This window comes from Arachis ipaensis, chromosome B6 (assembly GCF_059453495.1).
Source record: "Arachis ipaensis isolate K30076 ecotype BB chromosome B6, ASM5945349v1, whole genome shotgun sequence".
In the NCBI taxonomy this organism is placed as follows: domain Eukaryota; kingdom Viridiplantae; phylum Streptophyta; class Magnoliopsida; order Fabales; family Fabaceae; genus Arachis; species Arachis ipaensis.
This window is the reverse complement of record NC_142441.1, coordinates 62,838,521-62,860,430: the sequence shown is the minus strand read 5'-3', so window position 1 is coordinate 62,860,430 and position 21,910 is coordinate 62,838,521. Positions and strand designations below refer to the sequence as shown.

General features: G+C 40.2%; 3 non-coding genes and 8 pseudogenes across 3 annotated transcripts; all 11 read right to left on the bottom strand.

Moving 5' to 3' along the window:
• Nucleotides 1-9,548: 9,548 nt before the first annotated feature.
• LOC148555842 (5S ribosomal RNA) lies at nt 9,549-9,667 on the bottom strand (annotated as a pseudogene).
• Nucleotides 9,668-9,845: 178 nt separating this feature from the next.
• Nucleotides 9,846-9,964, bottom strand: LOC148555841 (5S ribosomal RNA; annotated as a pseudogene).
• Nucleotides 9,965-10,148: 184 nt separating this feature from the next.
• Nucleotides 10,149-10,267, bottom strand: LOC148555840 (5S ribosomal RNA; annotated as a pseudogene).
• Nucleotides 10,268-10,419: 152 nt separating this feature from the next.
• Nucleotides 10,420-10,538, bottom strand: LOC148555839 (5S ribosomal RNA; annotated as a pseudogene).
• Nucleotides 10,539-10,717: 179 nt separating this feature from the next.
• Nucleotides 10,718-10,836, bottom strand: LOC148555838 (5S ribosomal RNA; annotated as a pseudogene).
• A 182-nt stretch (nt 10,837-11,018) lies between these two features.
• On the bottom strand, nt 11,019-11,137 carry LOC148555837 (5S ribosomal RNA; annotated as a pseudogene).
• Nucleotides 11,138-11,319: 182 nt separating this feature from the next.
• LOC148555836 (5S ribosomal RNA) lies at nt 11,320-11,438 on the bottom strand. Its single transcript, XR_015891525.1, has one exon. It is a non-coding gene; the product is annotated as a 5S ribosomal RNA (ribosomal RNA).
• Nucleotides 11,439-11,618: 180 nt separating this feature from the next.
• Nucleotides 11,619-11,737, bottom strand: LOC148555835 (5S ribosomal RNA). Its single transcript, XR_015891781.1, has one exon. It is a non-coding gene; the product is annotated as a 5S ribosomal RNA (ribosomal RNA).
• Nucleotides 11,738-11,919: 182 nt separating this feature from the next.
• LOC148555834 (5S ribosomal RNA) lies at nt 11,920-12,038 on the bottom strand. The gene has a single exon (XR_015891579.1). It is a non-coding gene; the product is annotated as a 5S ribosomal RNA (ribosomal RNA).
• Nucleotides 12,039-12,218: 180 nt separating this feature from the next.
• Nucleotides 12,219-12,337, bottom strand: LOC148555833 (5S ribosomal RNA; annotated as a pseudogene).
• A 1,048-nt stretch (nt 12,338-13,385) lies between these two features.
• Nucleotides 13,386-13,504, bottom strand: LOC148555832 (5S ribosomal RNA; annotated as a pseudogene).
• Nucleotides 13,505-21,910: the final 8,406 nt, after the last annotated feature.

The window sequence follows — 21,910 nt, the reverse complement described above, 5'->3', positions numbered from 1 at the left end:
TTAGAAGGAAAAGAGATAGATTTGTTTTGGAAAATTTGAAAAAGAGTTGGATTGGATTGAAAAAGAATTTGGGTTTATGGATTAAGATACATTTGATATTTTTAAAGTAGGGTTCTTAGAAATTAGGGTTTTTAGAAATTAGGGTTTGTAACATGTTTATGTAAGAAATCATGAATTGAAACATGAAAATTAAAAAAAATGTGAAATAAAAACGAATTTACCTCCTCCCCACCATCCTAGTGTTAAACGGCCAAATGCTGCATGTTTTGGGCGTTTAACACCCGAATGCTGCTTCTCCTGGGCGTTCATCGCCCAGCTGTTGCTTCTTTCTGGCGTTGAATGCCAGGAACTCCTTTGTCACTGGGCGTTTTTTTGAACGCCCAGGATGCTGTCAATCTGGTGTTAAACACCCAGAAGCTGCTTCTTTCTGGCGTTTAACGCCCAGATGGCTATCATTACTGGCGTTAAACGCCCAGTAGATGCTCCTTTTGGGCGTTTAATGCCCAGTTGTGCCTCTTACTGGCGTTTTCTTGCCAGTGAGCTCTTTTTCTCTGTTTTGATTGCTGAATCCTTCTGTAACCCTGTGAACCTATGCAATTGACTTCTTGCCTTATTAATAGTGAACTTTATATAAACAAATAAAATCACGAATAGGGCAAAACAACAGAAAAAGTTTTCTCAATGGCTGGGTTGCCTCCCAGCAAGCACTTCTTTATTGTCTTTAGCTGGACCTTGCTGAGCTTTTAATCTAGCCTCAGCCTTGAGCACTCTTGCTCAACATTACCTTCAAGATAGTGTTTGATTCTCTATCCATTAACAATGAACTTCTTATCAGAATCAATGTCTTGAAGTTCCACATAACCATATGGTGATACACTTGTAATCACATATGGTCCCCTCCACCGGGATTTCAGTTTCCCAGGAAATAGCCTGAGCCTAGAGTTAAACAGCAAAACCTTTTGTCCGGGTTCAAAGACTCTTGATGACAACTTTCTGTCATGCCATCTTTTTGATTTTTCCTTATAAAGCTTGGCATTTTCGAAAGCAGTGAGTCTAAATTCCTCTAGCTCATTTAGCTGGAGCAATCTTTTTTCTCCAGCTAATTTGGCATCAAAGTTCAGGAATTTGGTTGCCCAGTAGGCCTTATGTTCCAGTTCCACGGGCAGATGACAGGCCTTACCATATACAAGCTGGTATGGAGAGGTCCCTATAGGAGTTTTGAATTCTGTTCTGTAAGCCCACAGAGCATCATCCAAGCCTCTTGCCCAATCCTTTCTACAGGTACTTACAGTCCGTTCCAGGATTCTTTTTAGTTCTCTATTAGAAACTTCAGCTTGCCCATTTGTCTGTAGATGATATGGAGTGGCACCTTGTGGCTAATCCCATACCGGACCATGGCAGAGTAAAGCTGTTTGTTGCAGAAGTGAGTGCCCCCATCACTGATTGGTACTCCATGGACACCAAACCTGATGAAGATATGTTTCTGGAGGAACTTCAGCACTATCTTAGTATCATTAGTGGGTGTGGTAATGGCCTCTACCCATTTTGATACATAATCAACTGCCACCAGAATATAAGTGTTTGAGTATGATGGTGGGAAATGTCCCATGAAGTCGATTCCCCATACATCAAACAACTCAATCTCCAAGATCCCTTGTTGAGGCATGGCATAACCATGAGGCAGATTACCAGCTCTTTGGCAGCTGTCACAGTTACGTACAAACTCTCGGGAATCTCTATATAGGGTAGGCCAGTAGAAGCCACATTGGAGGACCTTGGTGGCTGTTCGCTCACCTCCGAAATGGCCTCCATATTGTGATTCATGGAAATGCCATAGGATCCTCTGTGCTTCTTCTCTAGGCACACACCTATGGATTATTCCGTCTGCACATCTCTTAAAGAGATAGGGTTCATCCCACAAGTAGTACTTTGCATCAGTAATTAATTTTTTCTTTTGTTGCCTGCTGTACTCCTTGGGTATGAACCTTGCAGCTTTATAGTTTGCAATGTCTGTGATAAACCACTATTTTATGGTTTATCTTGTGCTCAATTGAGTGGTTTTTATCTACTCTTTACCCACTTATTCATACTATTTGCATGGTTTTACATTTGCCTTCCTAATTATGTGCTTTGATTGAAAACATGCTTCTTTGATCTTATATTTGCTCATTATTAATCCTCTCTTATCACCATTAGATGCCTTGATATGTGTGTTAAGTGATTTCAGAGATTACAGGGCAGGAATGGCTCAGAGGATAGAAAGGAAGCATGCAAAAGTGGAAGGAATACAAGAAGATTGGAGAAACTGCTAAGCTGTCCAGACTGACCTCTTCGCACTCAAATGGCTATAACTTTAGCTACAAAGGTCCAAATGACGCGGTTCCAGTTGCATTAGAAAGCTAACGTCCGGAGCTTCGATTTGATATATAATATTATATAATTTCCCTCACGCTAGGTGACGCGACCGCGTGATCCATGCGGCTGCGTCGCAGTGACGGAAATCAGCGTGTTTGAATTCTTCTCCAGCGATTTCTGGGCTGTTTTTGACCCAGTTTGCAGCCCAGAAAACACAGATTAGAGGTTATAAAGTGGGGGAATACATCCATTCATGAGGAGGCTCTCATATTCACAATTTTAGGAGTAGATGTAGTTTTTAGAGAGAGAGGTTCTCTCCTGTCTCTTAGGATTAGGATTTAGGATTTCTTAGTTTTAGGAGTGACTCTCAATCCCAGGTTTTTTATTTTTATTTATTTTCTCAATTTAATTTATGAACATCTATGCCAGATTTAATTCCTTTTGTTAATGCAATTCGAGGTATTTTCAGATTTAAGATTGCTTTGCTTATATTGATGCTTTTAATTTAATTTAGATATTTTTCTCCCTTTTGGCTTTGGTCAAGTGATTGGTAGTACTTGAGTTATCAAACACAGCAAGTGATTGAAATTGGCAGATTTTGCTTTAGCTAGGATTGCTCTAACACTAGTCTCTCCACAGGAGTTGACTAGGACTTGAGAATCAAGCTAATCAGTCCACTTAACATTCCTTTGTTTAATAAAGGCTGACCAAGTGGGATTAAAACCCAATTCTCTTCACACTTGATAACGATAACTAGGATAGGAATTCCAATTCTTATACCTTGCCAAGAGATTTTATTATTATTATTTCATTTTACTTGTCATATAACATATTCCCTCCTTACTTCCAAAACCCCAATTTACAAACTCATAACCAATAATAAGAACATACCTCCCTGCAATTCTTTGAGAAGATGACCCGAGGTTTGAATACTCGGTTATCAATTTCAAAGGGGTTTGTTACTTGTGACAACCAAAATATTTGTATGAAAGGACTTTTGAAGGTTTAGAAACTATACTTGCAACAAGGATTTATCCGTAAATTTCTAGACCACGCAAAAGTTCTCTCATCAGTCTGCAAACCATGGTGTTTCCTGAATGGCAAACAAATGCTCATCCGAAAAGGTCTCAGAGATTTCAAGAGAGGGGAAGGACGTCCCTTCTACTGGCTCTATCCGGGACAGATGATCAGCCACTTGGTTCTCTGTTCCTTTTCTGTCTCTTATTTCTATATCAAACTCTTGCAGAAGCAACACCCATCTTATGAGCCTGGGTTTTGAATCCTGCTTTGTGAGTAGATGTTTAAGAGCAGCATGGTCAGTGTACACAATCACTTTTGATCCTACTAAGTATGATCTAAACTTGTCAATGGCATAGACCACTGCAAGTAATTCCTTTTCTGTGGTTGTGTAATTTTTCTGGGCATCATTTAAAACACGGATAGCATAATAAATGACATGCAGAAGCTTTTCATGCCTCTGCCCCAGTACTGCACCAATGGCATGATCACTGGCATCACACATTAATTCGAATGGTAATGTCCAGTCTGGTGCAGAGATAACTGGTGCTGTGACCAGCTTAGCTTTCAGAGTTTGAAACGCCTGCAGGCACTCTGTGTCAAACACAAATGGCGTGTCAGCAACTAGCAGGTTGCTTAGAGGTTTTGCGATTTTTGAAAAATCCTTTATAAACCTCCTATAGAATCCTGCATGCCCCAAAAAGCTTCTGATTGCCTTAACATTGGCAGGTGGTGGTAATTTTTCAATTACTTCTATTTTAGCTTGATCCACTTCTATTCCCTTGTTTGAAATTTTATGTCCAAGGACTATCCCTTCAGTCACCATAAAGTGACATCTTTCCCAGTTTAAAACCAGGTTGGTCTCTTGGCATCTTTTCAAAACCAATGTCAGGTGATCAAGACAGGAGCTGAATGAGTCTCCATATACTGAGAAGTCATCCATGAAGACTTCCAGAAATTTTTCCACCATATCAGAGAAAATAGAGAGCATGCATCTCTGAAAGGTTGCAGGCGCATTACACAGCCCAAATGGCATCCTTTTGTAAGCAAACACTCCAGATGGACATGTGAATGCTATTTTCTCTTGATCCTGGGGATCTACTGCAATTTGGTTGTAGCCTGAATAGCCATCCAAAAAACAGTAATAATCATGACCTGCTAGTCTTTCTAGCATCTGGTCTATGAATGGTAAAGGAAAATGATCCTTTCTGGTGGCTGTATTCAGCCTTCTATAGTCAATACACATGCACCACCCTGTAACTGTTCTTGTAGGAACCAGTTCATTTTTTTCATTATGAACCACTGTCATGCCTCCCTTTTTGGGGACAACTTGGACAGGGCTCACCCAGGGGCTATCAGAAATAGGATAAATAATCCCAGCCTCCAGTAATTTGGTGACCTCTTTCTGCACCACTTCCTTCATGGCTGGATTTAACCGCCTCTGTGGTTGAACCACTGGCTTATCATTGTCCTCCAATAAGATCTTGTGCATGCATCTAGCTGGGCTTATGCCCTTAAGGTCACCTATGGACCACCCAAGAGCTGTCTTGTGTGTCCTTAGCACTTGAATTAGTGCTTCCTCTTCCTGTGGATTTAAAGCAGAGCTTATGATCACTGGAAAAGTGTCACCTTCTCCCAGAAATGCATATTTCAGGGATTGTGGTAATGGTTTGAGCTCGGGTTTAGGAGGTTTTTACGCGTCCTGAGGAAATTTTGGAGGCCCTTTCAATTCCTCTGAATCCTCAAGATCAGACTGAACATCTTTAAAGATATCTTCGATAAGAGTCAATAAGATCAACTTTCATGCAATCTTTTGGTGTGTCTGGATGCTGCATGGCATTGACAGCATTCAACTTAAACTCATCTTCATTGACTCTCAGGGTGACTTCCCCCTTTTGGACATCAATGAGAGTTCGTCCAGTTGCTAGGAAAGGTCTTCTTAGGATGAGAGTAGCACTCTTGTGTTCCTCCATTTCCAGCACTACAAAGTCAGTGGGAAAGGCGAATGGCCCAACCCTGACAATCATGTCCTCAATCACGCCTGATGGGCATTTAATGGAGCCATCAGCAAGTTGGATACATATCCGGGTTGGTTTGACTTCTTCAGTTAAACCAAGCTTTCTGATAGTGGATGCAGGTATTAGATTGATGCTTGCTCCAAGATCACATAAAGTTGTCTTGGTGCAATTACCCTCTAGTGTGCATGGTATTAGAAAGCTCTCGGGATCCTTAAGCTTTTCTGGGAAGCTTTTCAAAATGACTGCACTACATTCTTCAGTGAGGAAAACTCTTTCAGTTTCTCTCCAATCCTTCTTATGACTCAAGATCTCTTTCATGAACTTGGCATAAGAAGGTATTTGCTCAAGTGCCTCTACAAACGGAATCTTTATTTCAAGAGTCCGAAGATAGTCTGCAAAGCGAGCAAATTGCTTATCCTGCTCCTCTTTGTGGAGTTTTTGAGGATAAGGCATCTTGGCTTTGTATTCCTCAACCTTAGTTCCTGCAGGTTTACTCCCTACAGAGGTGGTTGGAGAAGCCTTTTTAGAGGGGTTGTTATCAGCACTGGTGTGTGTCTGATCCCTCACAGGACTTTGATTGCCAGAGTCAGAAGCTGGAGGGGCGTTGGACGCCAACTCCTTACTTGTTCCTGGTGTTTGAACGCCAGAACTGTGCTTCTTTTGGGTGTTCAACGCTAATTCCTTGCTTATTTCTGGCGTTGAACGCCAGGATTGAGCATGATTTGGGCGTTTAACGCCAGCTTTTCACCCAATTTCTGGCGTTTGATTGCCAGAATTATTCCTCTCTGGGATCTTACTGTCCTCAGATGGATTTTGGGTGGTTTGCTCATTTCTTGGATTGCTGCTACCTTGAGGTGGGGCATCTAATGTTTTTCCACTTCTCATTTGAACTGCTTGGCACTATTCTGTTATTTGTTTTGACAGCTGCTGCTTTGTTTGCTTTAATTGTACTTCCATATTTATATTAGCCATTCTTGTATCTTGTAGTCTCTCTTTGAATTCGGCCAATGGAGGGTATACTGATACTACTCCTATATAAAGCAGTAGTGGGGTTAGCATATGACCCCAGAGTCCTTCTGGACTGTTCATTTCCACTTAGATCCATGATGGAGAAAGGGAGATGATGTAAAATAGAGAAAAAAACATATTTATTTATTTATTTATTTATTTAGAAAATAAATTAAAATAAAATAAATAAAAATGGGTAAAGATTTTCGAAAAATGAAGAGAGAGAAAAAGAAAAAAAATATTGTTAGGAAGTTTTGAAAAAGATATGATTGACAGGATTTGATTGGAAAAGATATGATTTGAAAAAGAAATGATTTTTAAATTTGATGACTAATTTAATGCTAATTTTTCGAAAATTATGAGTGGAATGAAGAAAAGATTTTTTTTTTATTTTTGAATTTTATGATGAAAGAGAAAAATACATAAAAGACACACAACTTAAAATTTTTAGATCTAATGCTCCTTGTTTTCGAAAATTTTGGAGGGAAAACACCAAGGGACACCAAACTTAAAAATTTTAAGATTAAAACACAAGGAAGACTCAAGAACACCTCGAAGAGTCACAAGAATAACAAGAACATGAAGGTAGAACACCAAACTTAAAATTTTTTGAAAACCAAAATAAAATTTTTGAAAACCAAAGAAAAATCAACAAGAAAAGACCAAACTTAAAGTTTGGCACAAGATTTAATAGAAAAATTATTTTTGAAAAAAAAAATAATTTAAAAAGAAGATACCCAATTACCAAGAACATAGACCAACGCTCTAGCCTATTGGGCAGTAAATGTAACACTTGTTTTGAAGAAGTAGTTTTAAATAAATAAGAATAAAAATTTTTTTCGAAAACTAAAGTTTTGAAAAGGCACAAGAAAAAAAAGAAAAGAAACAGAACAAGAAAAACTAAAGATCAAACAGAAAAACTCAATTATCAGTTTATAAAATTTTCGAAAAAATTTAAAAAGAGAAAATAAGGATTTTAAAAGAAAAAATTTTTCCTAATCTAAGCAAAAAAATAAACCGTCAGTTGTCCAAACTCGAACAATCCCCGGCAACGGCGCCAAAAACTTGGTGCACGAATTGTGAATCACACTTTTCACAACTCGTACCACTAACCAGCAAGTGCACTGGGTCGTCCAAGTAATACCTTATGTGAGTAAGGGTCGATCCCACGGAGATTGTTGGTTTGAAGCAAGCTATGGTTATCTTGCAACTCTTAGTCAGGATATTAATTTGTGGTTATCAGTTGACTTGCAAATGAAAAAGAGAGCATGAAGTTTTTGGTTACTTGTTATGCAGTAATGGAGAATATGTTGGGGTTTTGGAGATGCTTTATCTTCTGAATTTCAACTTTTCTCTTGTATTCCTCTTCCCTCATGCATGCAAAAGTGCAAAGTTCCTTCCATGGCAAGCTGTGTGTTGGTGGATCACCGTTGTCAATTGCTACCATCCGTCCTCTCAGTGAAAAGGGTCCACGTGCGCTGTCACTACACGGCTAATCATCTGTCGGTTCCCACTCATGCTGGAATAGGATCCATTGATCCTTTTGCGTCTGTCGTTATGCCCAACACTCGCGAGTTTGAAGCTCGTCACAGCCATCTAATCCCAGAATCCTACTCAGAATACCACAGACAAGGTTTAGACTTTCCAGATTCTCATGGATGTTGCCATCAATCTAGCTTATACCACAAAGATTTTGATTAAGGAATCTAAGAGATACTCATTCAATCTGATGTAGAACATAGGTGGTTGTCAGACACACGTTCATGGATTGAGGAAGGTGATGAGTGTCACGGATCATCACCTTCTCTATAATTAAGCGTGAATGAATATCTTAGATTGGAACACGCATGTTTGAATGGAAAACAGAAATAATTGCATTAATTCATCGAAACACAGCAGAGCTCCTCACCCTCAACAATGGAGTTTAGAGACTCATGTCGTCAGAGATTACAAAGTTCAGATCTAAAATGTCATGAGGTACAAAATAAATCTATAAAAGTTGTTTAAATACTAAACTAGTAACCTAGGTTTACAGAAAATGAGTGAACTATGATAGATAGTGCAGAAATCCACTTCTGGGGCCCACTTGGTGTTTGCTGGGGCTAAGACTTAAGCTTCTCATGTTACTGGGCTGTTTTGGGCGTTCAACGCCAGGTTGTAAGCTGTTTCTGGCGTTGAACTCCAACTTGTAATCTGTTTCTGGCGCTGGACGCCAGACTGCAACATGGAACTGGCGTTGAACGCCAGTTTATGTCATCTATCCTTGAGCAAAGTATGGACTATTATATATTTTTGGAAAGCCCTGAATGTCTACTTTCCAACGCAATTTGAAGCGCGCCAATTGGACTCTTGTAGGTCCAGAAAATCCATTCCAAGTGTTGAGAGGTCAGAATCCAACAGCATCAGCAGTCCTTTTACAGAAAAACACACAAACTCATAGTAAAGTCCAGAAATATGAATTTTACCTAAAAACTAATGAAAATATACTAAAAACTAACCAAATCATACTAAAAACTATATGAAATTAACCCCAAAAAGCGTATAAAATATCCGCTCATCAAACACGAGGACTTCCCTGGAGGTAACCCATCCTAGTACTACTCTCGCCTAAGCACGTTTAACTACGGCGTTCTGGTAGGATCCGGTGCATTAGTGCTGGTATGATCACACCAATTAATGTATGTGCACACAATTATCATAAGCATGTATCGCTACATAGGGTAAGTCGAGCTGCGAAACCCTGCGGGCCTCGTAGGACCCTGCAGAAAATCAGGTCATTAAGGCTCGCTTTAGCTAAACTATTCGAGATAGCGTCGTTTAAAGAACGAGGGTAAGCACGACGTAAAAAAAAAGGTACAACACGAAGAATTCCCTGGAGGTAACCAATCCTAGTTCTACTCTCGCCTAAGCACATTTAACTACGGAGTTCTGGTGGGATCTGGTGCATTAGTGCTGGTATGATCACACCAATTAATGTATGTGCACACAATTATCATAAGCATGTATCGCTACATAGGGTAAGTCGAGCTGCGAAACCCTGCGGGTCTCGTAGGACCTTGCCGAAAGTCAGGTCATTAAGGCTCTCTTTAGCTAAACTATTCGAGATAGCGTCGTTTAAAGAACGAGGGTAAGCATGACATAAAAAAAAATAGGGTACAACACGAGGACTTCCCTGGAGGTAACCCATCCTAGTACTACTCTCGCCTAAGCACATTTAACTATGGAGTTCTGGTGGGATCCGGTGCATTAGTGCTGGTATGATCACACCAATTAATGTATGTGCACACAATTATCATAAGCATGTATCGCTACATAGGGTAAGTCGAGCTGCGAAACCCTGCGGGTCTCGTAGGACCTTACCGAAAGTCAGGTCATTAAGGCTCTCTTTAGCTAAACTATTCGAGATAGCGTCGTTTAAAGAACGAGGGTAAGCACAACGTAAAAAAAAAGGTACAACACGAGGACTTCGCTGGAGGTAACCCATCCTAGTACTACTCTCGCCTAAGCACGTTTAACTACAGAGTTCTGGTGGGATCCGGTGCATTAGTGCTGGTATGATCACACCAATTAATGTATGTGCACACAATTATCATAAGCATGTATCGCTACATAGGGTAAATCGAGCTGCGAAGCCCTGCGGGCCTCGTAGGTCCCTGCCGAAAGCCAGGTCATTAAGGCTCGCTTTAGCTAAACAATTTGAGATAGCGTCGTTTAAAGAACTAGGATAAGCACGACGTAAAAAAAAAGAAAGAGGTGCAACACGAGGACTTCCCAGGAGGTCACCGATCGTAGTACTACTCTCGCGAAAGCACGCTTAGCTGCAGAGTTCTGATGGGATCCGATGCATTAGTGCAGGTATGATCGCACCTATTAAAGTATCGCTACATAGGGTAAGTCGAGCTGTGAAGCCCTGCAGGCCCCGTAGGAGCCTGCCGAAAGTCAGGTCATTAAGGCTCGCTTTAGCTAAACTATTCGAGATAGCGTCGTTTAAAGAACGAGGGTAAGCACGACGTAAAAAAAAGAGGTGCAACACGAGGACTTCCTAGGAGGTCACCCATCCTAGTACCACTCTCGCCCAAGCGCGCTTAACTACAGAGTTCTGATGGGATCCGGTGCATTAGTGTTGGTATGATCGCACCTATTAAAGTATGTGCACACAGTTACCATATGCATGTATCGCGGCGTAGGGTAAGTCGAGCTGCGAAGCCCTGCAGTGCCCGTGGGAGCTTGCTGAAAATCAGTTCATTAAGGCTCACTATAGCTAAACTATTCGAGATAGCATCATTTAAAGAACGAGGGTAAGCAAGACGTAAAAAAAAAAGGCACAACATGAGGACTTCCCAGGAGGTCACCCATTCTAGTACTACTCTAGTCCAAGCACGCTTAACTACGGAGTTCTGGTGGGATCCGGTGCATTACTGCTGGTATGATCACACCTATGAAAATATGTGCACACAATTATCATAAGCATGTATCGCTACATAGGGTATGTCGAGCTGCGAAACCCTACGGGCCCCGTAAGAGCCTGCCGAAAGTCAGGTCATTAAGGCTCGCTTTAGCTAAACTATTCGAGATAGTGTCGTTTAAAGAACGAGGGTAAGAACCACGAAAAAAAAAAAAGAGGTGCAACACGAGGACTTCCCAGGAGGTCTCCCATCATAGTACTACTCTCTCCCAAGCATGCTTAACTGCAGAGTTCTACTGGGATCCAGTGCATTAGTGCTAGTATGATCGCACCTATTAAAGTATGCGCATGCAATTGTGGTAAGCATGTATCGCTACATAGGGTAAGTCGAGCTGCGAAGCCTTGCGAGCCCCGTAGGAGCCTACCGGAAGTCAGGTCGTTAAGCCTCGCTTTAACTAAAATATTCGAGATATCGTCGTTTAAAGAACGAGGGTAAGCACGACATAAAAAAAAAAAGAGGTGCAACACGAGGACTTCCCAAGAGGTCACCCATCCTAGTACCACTCTCGCCCAAGCACGCTTAACTACGGAGTTCTGGTGGGATCCGGTGCATTAGTGTTGGTATGATCGCACCTAGTAAAAGTATGTGCACACAATTATCATAAGCATGTATCGCGACGTAGGGTATGTCGAGCTGCGACGCCCTGCAGGGCCCGTGGGAGCTTGCCGAAAATCAGTTCATTAAGGCTCACTGTAGCTAAACTATTCGAGATAGCGTCGTTTAAAAAACTAAGGTAAGCCCGACGTAAAAAAAAAAGGTACAACACGAGGACTTCCCAGGAGGTCACCCATCCTAGTACTACTCTAGCCCAAGCACGCTTAACTACGGAGTTCTGGTGGGATCCGGTGCATTAGTGCTGGTATGATCACACCTATTAAAGTATGTGCACAAAATTATCATAAGCATGTATCGCTACATAGGGTAAGTCGAGCTGCGAAACCCTGTGGGCCCCGTAAGAGCCTGCCGAAAGTCAGGCCATTAAGGCTCGCTTTAGCTAAACTATTCGAGATAGTGTCGTTTAAAGAACGAGGGTAAGAACCACGTAAGAAAAAAAAGAGGTGCAACACGAGGACTTCCCAGGAGGTCACCCATCGTAGTACTACTCTCGCCCAAGCACGCTTAACTGCAGAGTTCTACTGGGATCCGGTGCATTAGTGCTAGTATGATCGCACCTATTAAAGTATGCGCATGCAATTGTCATAAGCATGTATCGCTACATAGGGTAAGTTGAGCTGCGAAGCCCTGCGGACCCCGTAAGAGCCTGCCGGAAGTCAGGTCATTAAGCCTTGCTTTAGCTAAAATATTCGAGATAGCGTCGTTTAAAGAACGAGGGTAAGCACGACATAAAAAAAAAGAGGTGCAACACGAGGACTTCCAAGGAGGTTACCCATCCTAGTACCACTCTCGCCCAAGCACGCTTAACTATAGAGTTCTGGTGGAATCCGGTGCATTAGTGTTGGTATGATCGCACCTATTAAAGTATGTGCACACAATTATCATAAGCATGTATTGCGACGTAGGGTAAGTCGAGTTGCGAAGCCCTGCAGGTCCCGTGGGAGCTTGCCGAAAATCAGTTCATTAAGGCTCACTATAGCTAAACTATTTGAGATAGCGTCGTTTAAAGAACGAGGGTAAGCACGACGTAAAAAAAAAAAAGGTACAACACGAGGACTTCCCAGGAGGTCACTGATAAATCCCGATTTTGTGGTTTATCTTATGCTTATTTTAGGGGATTTTATCACCTTTTCCCACACTTATTCAATGAAATAGCATGGTTTTTCAATTCTCCCTTGATTTGTGCATAAATGTGAAAACATGCTTTTTAGGCCCTAAAATTGGTGATTTTAATTCACTTTAATTCCATTCGATGCCTTGATGTATTTGTTGAGTGATTTCAGATTTATAACGCAAGTATTGGATGGAAGGAATGAAGAAAAAGCTTGCAAAGTAGGAGAACTCATGAAGAAATAAAGGTACCGTAAAGCTGTCAAGCTTGACCTCTTTGCACTCAAACGACCATAACTTGAGCTACAGAGGTCCAAATGAGACGGTTTCAGTTGCGTTGGAAAGCTAACATCCGGGGCTCAAAATGATATATATTTTTCCATATGTTTCTTTGCGCTCATGGGCGCGCACGCTCCATGTATGCGTGCGCGCCGATGCTGTCCATGGGTCCACTTTAATTAAATCGCCCCCAGCAATTTTGCAGCTAATTTTGGGCCCAATCCAACCCATTTCCGAGGAGGTCACCCATCCAAGTACTACTCTCGCCCAAGCACGGTTAACTGCGGATTTATGATGGGATCTGGTGCATTACTGCTGGTATGATCGCACCTATTAAAGTATTTGCACACAATTATCATAAGCATGTGTCGCGACATAGGGTAAGTCGAGCTACGAAACCTTGTGGGGCCCATGGGAGCCTACCGAAAATCAGGTCATTAAGGCTCGGTTTAGCTAAACTATTCAAGATAGCGTCGTTTAAAGAACGAGGGTAAGCACGACGTAAAAAAAAAAAAGAGAGGTGCAACACGAGGACTTCCAAGGAGGTCACCCATCCTAGTACTACTCTCGCCCAAGCACGCTTAACTACGGAGTTCTGGTGGGATCCGGTGCATTAGTGCTGGTATGATCATACCTATTAAAGTATGTGCATACAGTCGTCATAAGCATGTATCGCGACAAAGGGTAAGTTGAGCTGCGAAGCCCTACGGGCCTCGTAGGAGGCTGTCGAAAGTCAAGTCATTAAGGCTCGCTTTAGCTAACTGATTCGAGATAGCGTCATTTAAAGAACGAGGGTAAGCACAACGTAAAGAAAAAAAAAAGGTGCAACACGAGGACTTCCTGATACAAGGATTTATACCAGTTCAGAATTCCACAAAATAATTCCGTTGTTAGTATAGTCCAAACCAATAGTCAATCCTCAAATCAAATTAAGAATATGGTTTTGTCACAAGTACAAACCCCAATGAAAAGTTACCGAAGTATTTAGACTCAGTGTCGTCTCACGAGGATAGCAATGAAGTGGTCAATTATTAGCTATGAAGGGGTAAAAGGGGGGTTTTGGTTGATAAAAGGAGCAATAAAATGAGCAAGACGTGTAGAATAAACAAGCAATTAAAATGAGCGGGATAAAGGGCTCTTGGCTAAGACTTAGGTAATTGAGATCACTATCCTTGCCAACAATTCAAACATTGATAATCATGCGGAACCGAGCTCATTAGGTCTACTCACTAAAGCCTTAAGTACGTAATGTTTACTCCTAGGCTTGGAGTACGTCAAATGGCTTGATCAACATCAATCCATAAGTCCCAACCTGGCTACTAATTGACTTAGTAGTAGGCTAGAGTCAATGGTTATCAAATTGATCCACAAGGGTTCTAAAATTACCAATTCAACAAAACCCAAGGACTCAAGATCATTCAATCTCCTTAGCCTAGGCCAAGGGTCAAGAGAACTACTCAGAAACTATAGGGAGCATTTTATCAAACACCTAGTAGGCAAGAAAAGTAAACATCACAAATTGCTAAAATTAAGGAGAACCATGACTATTATAAGCAAGAACTTAACAATGGCAAGAAAGATCAATCATGAAAGAAATATCAACATCAAGTTGCATTAATTTTAAACCAAATCCAACATGAGTTCATCATCACAAAAGAAGACAAAATGAGGAATTAACATTACAACTAAAGAGATCAAGACATAGACATGAGAAATTATAAAAGAAGCAAGATGAAAGCAAGGAATTAAACATGGATCTATAATAATCTACCCTAATCCTAACCTAATTCTAGAGAGAATAGGGAGCTTCTCTCTCTAGAAAACTAACTAAAGGCTCGTGTTGACTAACTAATTGCCCCCTCCTTTGCTTGGACTTCAATTCTGCATGAAATACACTCATAAACAAGTTGGATTTGGGCCTAGGCAGCTCAAAAATCGCCCCCAGCATTTTGCCTTTAAGTGGGTCACGTGAGAGTATCGGCGCGTACGCGCCATGTGCGCGTGCGCGTCGATTGGCTGTTTCTTCATCCACGCGGCTGCGGCATGTACGCGTGCACATCTCTATGTAAAACCACTTTCGCGCGTGCGCGCCTTGTACGCGTGCTCGTGTATCGATGAATTCCTAGTCTTTGTTTCTTCATGCATTCTCCACTTTGTATGCCTTTCTCCTCATTTCTTCCATCCAATACTTGCCTTATGAACCTGAAATGACTCAACAAACACATCAAGGCATCGAATGGAATTAAAGTGAATTAAAATCACCAATTTAAAGGCCTAAAAAGCATGTTTTTACACTTAAGCATAATTCAAGGGAGAATTACAAAACCATGCTTTTTCATTGAATTAATGTGGAAAAAAGTGATAAAACCCCCCTAAAATAAGCACAAGATAAACCACGCAATCGGGGTTTATCACTTCCCAGAAGGTCACCCATCCTAGTACCGCTCTCGCCCATGCACGCTTAACTGTGGAGTTCTGATGAGATCCGGTGCATTAGTGCTAGTATGATTGCGCCTATTAAAGTATACACACACAATTACCATAAGCATGTGTCACGACATAGGGTAAGTCTAGCTGGGAAGCCCTGCTGGGCCCGTGGGAGCCTGCCGAGAATCAGTTCATTAAGGCTTGCTTTAGGTTAAATATTCGAGATAGCATCGGTTAAAGAACGAGGGTAAGCACGACGTAAAAAAAAGGTACAACACGAGGAATTCCCAAGAGGTAACCCATCCTAATACTACTCTCGCCTAAGCACGTTTAACTACGGAGTTCTGGTGGGATCCGGTGCATTAATGCTGGTATTTTTCATCCAAGACGAGTGATCCGATAGTTGATTAGCCGTGCGGAAACTGTGCCTGGTATTTTTCATCCGAGAGGATCATACAGCTTGCCATGGAAGGAAACCATGCGTGTTTGGAGAAGAAGACAATAGGAAAGCAGAGATTCAGAAGACAGAGCATCTCCAGAACCTCAACCTGTTCCTCATTACTGAATCACAAGTATCATTTATTTCATGTTATTTACTTTTCATAAACAAAAAAAAATCATTTTTATCATTAATCTCCTGACTAGGATTTATAAGATAACTATAGCTTGCTTCAAGCCGACAATCTCCGTGGGATCGACCCTTACTCACTTAAGGTATTACTTGGACGACTCAGTGTACTTGCTGGTTAGTTGTGCGGAGTTGTGAAAAGTGTGATCACAATTCCGTGCACCAAGTTTTTGGCACCGTTGCCGGGGATTGTTCGAGTTTGGACAACTGACGGTTCATCTTGTTGCTTAGATTAGGAAAAATTTATCTTTTTGGTTTAGAGTCACTAAATTTGAGTCTTTTATTTTCTTTTCAAAAATTTTATTTTTCTTTATTAATCTTTAATTTTCCTTTGAAGTCTTTTGTTTGAGTTTAGTTTCATGTTTCAAGTTTCGTGTCAATTGCACGTCTTTTTTATTATTTATTTTTATTTTTCTTTCAATTTTTTGAATTATTAGTGTCTAAAGTATAAAAAAAAATCTTTAAGTTTGGTGTCCTTTGTGTCTTTATTTTCCTAAAGATTTTCCAAAATTTGTTCTTGGTGTTCATCTTGATCTTCAAAGTGTCCTTGGTGTTCATCTTGACATTCAAAGTTTTCTTGTTTGTTTCCTTTGTTTTGATCTAAAAATTCTAAGTTTGGTGTCCTTTACTTGTTTTTATCTTTCCTCATTAAAATAAAAAAAATATCTTTTCCTTTATTTACTCATCATTTTCGAATTCCTTAGGTTGACTTAGTCAAAATTTTAAAATTTGGTAGATTCTTGTTAGTCAAGTTAAAATTTCAATTTTAAAAATTTATCTTTTCAAATATTTTTCAAAACAAATTCTTTTTCAATTTTCTTTTTTTCGAAAATCTTTTATAAAATTTTTCCAAATCTTTTTCCTTTTAATTATAATTTTCGAATTACTTGTCCTATTTTATTATTTTGATTGAAAAATTTTAAGTTTGGTATTTTCTTGTTAAGGATGAGTTTAAGTTGAATGCTGTCAAAGTTATGCAGCATCCAGACACATCAAAAGACTACATGAGCACTGAAATTATTGACTCCCTGGTGAAAAAGGTCAATATGACTGAGATTCTCAAATCAGAGCTTGAGGACATTTTTAAAGATATTCATCCTGATCTGGAGGAACCAGAGAAAACAGAAGAACCTCTAAAAATTCCTCAAGAAGAGGAAAAGCCTCATAAACCTGAGCTCAAACCACTGTCACCCTCCCTGAAATATGTATTTGTGGAAGAAGAGGACACTTTTCTAGTGATCATAAGCTCTGGTTTAGAGCCACAGGAAGAGAAAGCACTAATTCAGGTGCTAACGACACACAAGACAGCTCTTGGGTGGTCTATAAGTGATCTTAAGGGCATTAGCCTAGCCAAATGCATGCACAAGATCCTATTGGAGGATGATGCTAAGCCAGTGGTTCAACCACAGAGGCGGCTAAATCCAGCCATGAAGGAGGTGGTGCAAAAAGAGGTCACTAAGTTACTAGAGGCTGAGATTATTTATCCTATTTCTGATAGCCCCTGGGTGAGCCCTGTTCAAGTTGTCCCCAAGAAGGGAGGCATGACAGTGGTTCATAATGAAAAGAATGAACTGGTTCCTACAAGAACAGTTACAGGATGGCGTATGTGTATTGACTACAGAAGGCTCAATACAGCCACCAGGAAGGATCATTTTTCTTTACCATTCATAGACCAGATGCTAGAGATACTTGCAGGCCATGAATACTACTGCTTTTTGGATGGCTATTTAGGTTACAACCAAATTGCAGTAGATCCTCAAGACCAAAAGAAAACAGCATTCACTTGTCCATCTGGGGTATTTGCTTACAGAAGGATGCCATTTGGCCTGTACAATGCACCTGCAACCTTTCAGAGGTGCATGCTCTCTATTTTCTCTAATATGGTAGAGAAATTTTTGAAAGTCTTCATGGATGACTTCTCAGTATTTGGTGACTCATTCAGCTCCTGTCTTGACCATCTATCACTTGTTCTAAAAAGGTGCCAAAAGACTAACCTGGTTTTAAACTGGGAGAAATGTCACTTTATGGTGACTGAAGGAATTGTCCTTGGGTACAAAATTTCGAACAAGGGAATAGAGGTGGATTGACGTGGCGGAAATTGGCTAATTAAGAATTGATATAAGTTGTGCGTTGCAAGTATAGTTTTTAACTAACCAGAAATCCGCTTATCAATTTAGAAAGGTTGTCACAAAAATTAAAATTAAAATACTAGGAGTATGAATCCCAGGTCGTCTCCCAACGAGTTGCAGAAAGGTGTGCTATTTTATTAATCAGATATTTTCAGAAAGAGTTTGAGTTGAATAAACAGGAAATTAAATTGGGGAAATCAAGTAATTTAAATAAAATCCTTGACTGGGAGTAGATTAGTTGGAAGCCCTATTCTTGTTGCAGTACTCTCAAGATTAATTGATAATTGAAGGTCGTTCTGTTTAGTTATCCCTTACTAAATAAGGGAAAGTCAAACAAGTTGGAATGATGTTTTTACTCACAAGTCCCAATCCGCTTACTTGGAAGGATTGGCGTTAGTGACTAGAGAGCCATCCAACAATAAACCCAATAACAATTTCTCCTTTGAACATTCCAACTCAAGGGTTCCTTTCAATCAACTCCCCATCAAGTCAGGGAACTACTCGCTCATTGTGAATGTAGAACTCATAACATAGGAAAGGGAATTAAAGAAAGACATGATAAATAAAACTCAAAGGAATCAATTAAAAATAAAAGTAACTCTTGTATTAATAAATTCTAAAATAATCCAATAGTAAAATTGAGTAAATTAAAGGACATGGAAGAGTAAAGCCAAGTAAAGAAAATGAACTAGAATGACGAAGTCTTGATGAGGTAATAACTCTTCTCGATATCCCAATGCAAAGAACAATAGAAAATAAAAATCCTAAGAACTATGAGTGTGTAGAGAGAAAACCTAGAGGAGGAGTAAAACTAGATCTAAAAACTAAAATTGTGTAGAATGAATGTTGTTTTTGGTTTCTGTATGTCCTCTGGCTCTAGTCTGCTTTTCCGGGCCGAAAACTGGGTCAAAACAGGGCCCAAAATCGCCCCCAGCGAATTCTGCAGATTATGCAGATCACGCATGTCACGTGATCGCGTCATTTATGCGGACGCGTCATGCGGCGTTTTGCTTTGCCATGCGGGCGCGTCGTCCACGCCTCCATGTCACTTGTGCTATTCCAATCCGCGCGGTCGCGTGGGCCATGCGACCGCGTCACTGCGATTTCCTCTCTTCCGCGCGGTCGCATGAGCCATGCGGCCGCGTCACTTCTCGCTGGTCATCTCCTTAATTTATTGTGTTCCTTCCATTTTTGCAAGCTTCCTTTCCAATCTCCAACTCATTCATGCCCTATAAAGCCTGAAACACTTAACACACAGATCACGGCATCAAATGGAATAAAGGAGAATTAAAATACATAATTAAAAGTCTCTAGGAAGCAAGTTTTCAATCATGTAATAATTTTAGGAAGGAAATATAAATGCATGCTAATCATATGAATAAGTGGGTAAACAATAGCATGCTAACCATAAAATAGTGGTTTATCAACCTCCCCACACTTAAACATTAGCATGTCCTCATTCTTAGTTGAAGGAGATAAAATAAATGAGTAAGAACATGTAAAACTCATGCAATGCAATGCAACCTATATATATGAATGCAACTATATGATTTTTTTTGTCCACTTGATCAATAATAAATAAGCTCTTCAAAATAATTACAAATCAAATTCTACTAATTCAATTCTCATGTAGTAAGAACAGATAAAAATGATGCAGAATTGAGTCCAAAGATATAAACATAATAGTAAAAAGTCCTATTTATACTAAACTAGTTACTAGGGTTTGCAGAATTGAGTAAATGATGCAGAAATCCACTTATAGGGCCCACTTGGTGTGTGCTTGGGCTGAGCATTGAGCTTTACACGTGTAGAGGCTTCTCTTGGAGTTGAACGCCAGTTTGTAGCCTGTTTCTAGCGTTGAACTCCACTTTGCAACCTGTTTCTGGCGTTTGACTCCAGAATGCAGCATGGAACTGGCTTTGAATGCCAGTTCACGTCGTCTATCCTTATTCAAAGTATGGACTATTATATATTACTGGAAATATCTGGATGTCTACTTTCCAACACAATTCAGAGCGCACCATTTGGAGTTCTGTAGCTCCAGAAAATCCATTCCGAGTGCAGAGAGGTCAGAATCTAACAGCATCAGCAGTCCTTTTTCAACTTGAATCAGATTTTTGCTCAAGTACCTCAATTTCAGCCAGAAATTACCTGAAATCATAGAAAAACACACAAACTCATAGTAAAGTCTAGAAATGTGATTTTTAATTAAGAACTAGTAAAAATATAATGAAAATTAATTAAATCATACTAAAAACATACTAAAAACAATGCCAAAAAGCGTATAAATTATCCGCTCATCACAACACCAAACTTAAATTGTTGCTTGTCCCCAAGCAACTGAAAATTAAATAGGATAAAAATAAGAGAATATACTATAAATTCCAAAATATCAATGAAGCTTAGCTCCAATCAGATGAGCGGGACTTGTAGCTTTTTGCCTCTTGAATAGTTTTGGCATCTCGCTTTATCCATTGAGGTTCAGAATGATTGGCATCTATAGGAACTTAGAATTCAGATAGTGTTATTGATTCTCCTAGTTCAGTATGTTGATTCTTGAACACAGCTACTTTATGAGTCTTGGCCGTGGCCCTAAGCACTTTGTTTTCCAGTATTACCACCGGATACATAAATGCCACAGACACATAACTGGGTGAACCTTTTCAGATTGTGACTCAGCTTTGCTAAAGTCCCCAATTAGAGGTATCCAGGGTTCTTAAGCACACTCTTTCTTTTGCTTTGGACCTCGACTTTAACCGCTCAGTCTCAAGTTTTCACTTGACACCTTCACGCCACAAGCACATGGTTAGGGACAGCTTGGTTTAGCCGCTTAGGCCAGGATTTTATTCCTTTAGGCCCTCCTATCCACTGATGCTCAAAGCCTTGGACCCTTTTTATTACCCTTGCTCAAATAACATGTCTCCTTTTTCCTTATTCTTCAAGAGCCAACATATTTAACATTCATAAACATCAACTTCAAAAGACATATGCACTGTTCAAGCATTCATTCAGAAAACAAAAAGTATTGTCACCACATCAAAATAATCAAACTAGTTTCAAGGATGAATTCGAAACCATGTACTTCTTGTTCTTTTGTTTTTAGAACAGTTTTCATTTAAGAGAGGTGATGGATTCATATTCATAACTTTAAGGCATAGACATTTAGACACTAATGATCATATAGTGAAGACACAAACATAAATAAAACATAAAGCTCAAAAATTGAAAAACGGTAAAATAAATAGACAAGGAGATTAAGGAATGAGTCCACCTTAGTGAGGATGGCGTCTTCCTCTTCTTGAAGAACCAATGGTGCTCTTGAGCTCCTCTATGTCTCTTCCTTGTCTTTGTTGCTCCTCCCTCATAGCTCTTTGATCTTCTCTAATTTTATGGAGGATGATGGAATGCTCTTGGTGCTCCACCCTTAGTTGTCCCATGTTGGAACTTAATTCTCTTAGGGAGGTGTTGATTTTCTCCAAATAGTTTTGTGGAGGGAAGTGTATCCCTTGAGGCATTAGTAGTTATGGAAAAACAAAAAAGCAATGCTTTTTCCACACCAAACTTAAAATGTTTGCTCATCCTCGAGCAAAAGAAGAAAGAAAGGATGAGAAGACGAAGAGATGGAGGAGATGGTGGTGTGTGAATGGTTTGGCCACTGGGGGTTTAAGGTGGTTATGATGTGTGAAAAGGAAGGAGTGATGGTTTGGATTTGAGTGGATGGGTGTAGGTGGGTATATGATGGTTTTGGAGGGGAATTGGAGGTGATTGGTGGAGGTTATTTTGGGGAAGAGAGTTATGAAAAGGTGTGAAGAGGAGAGAAGAAGTGGTGGGGATCCTGTGGGGTTCACAGATCAACTG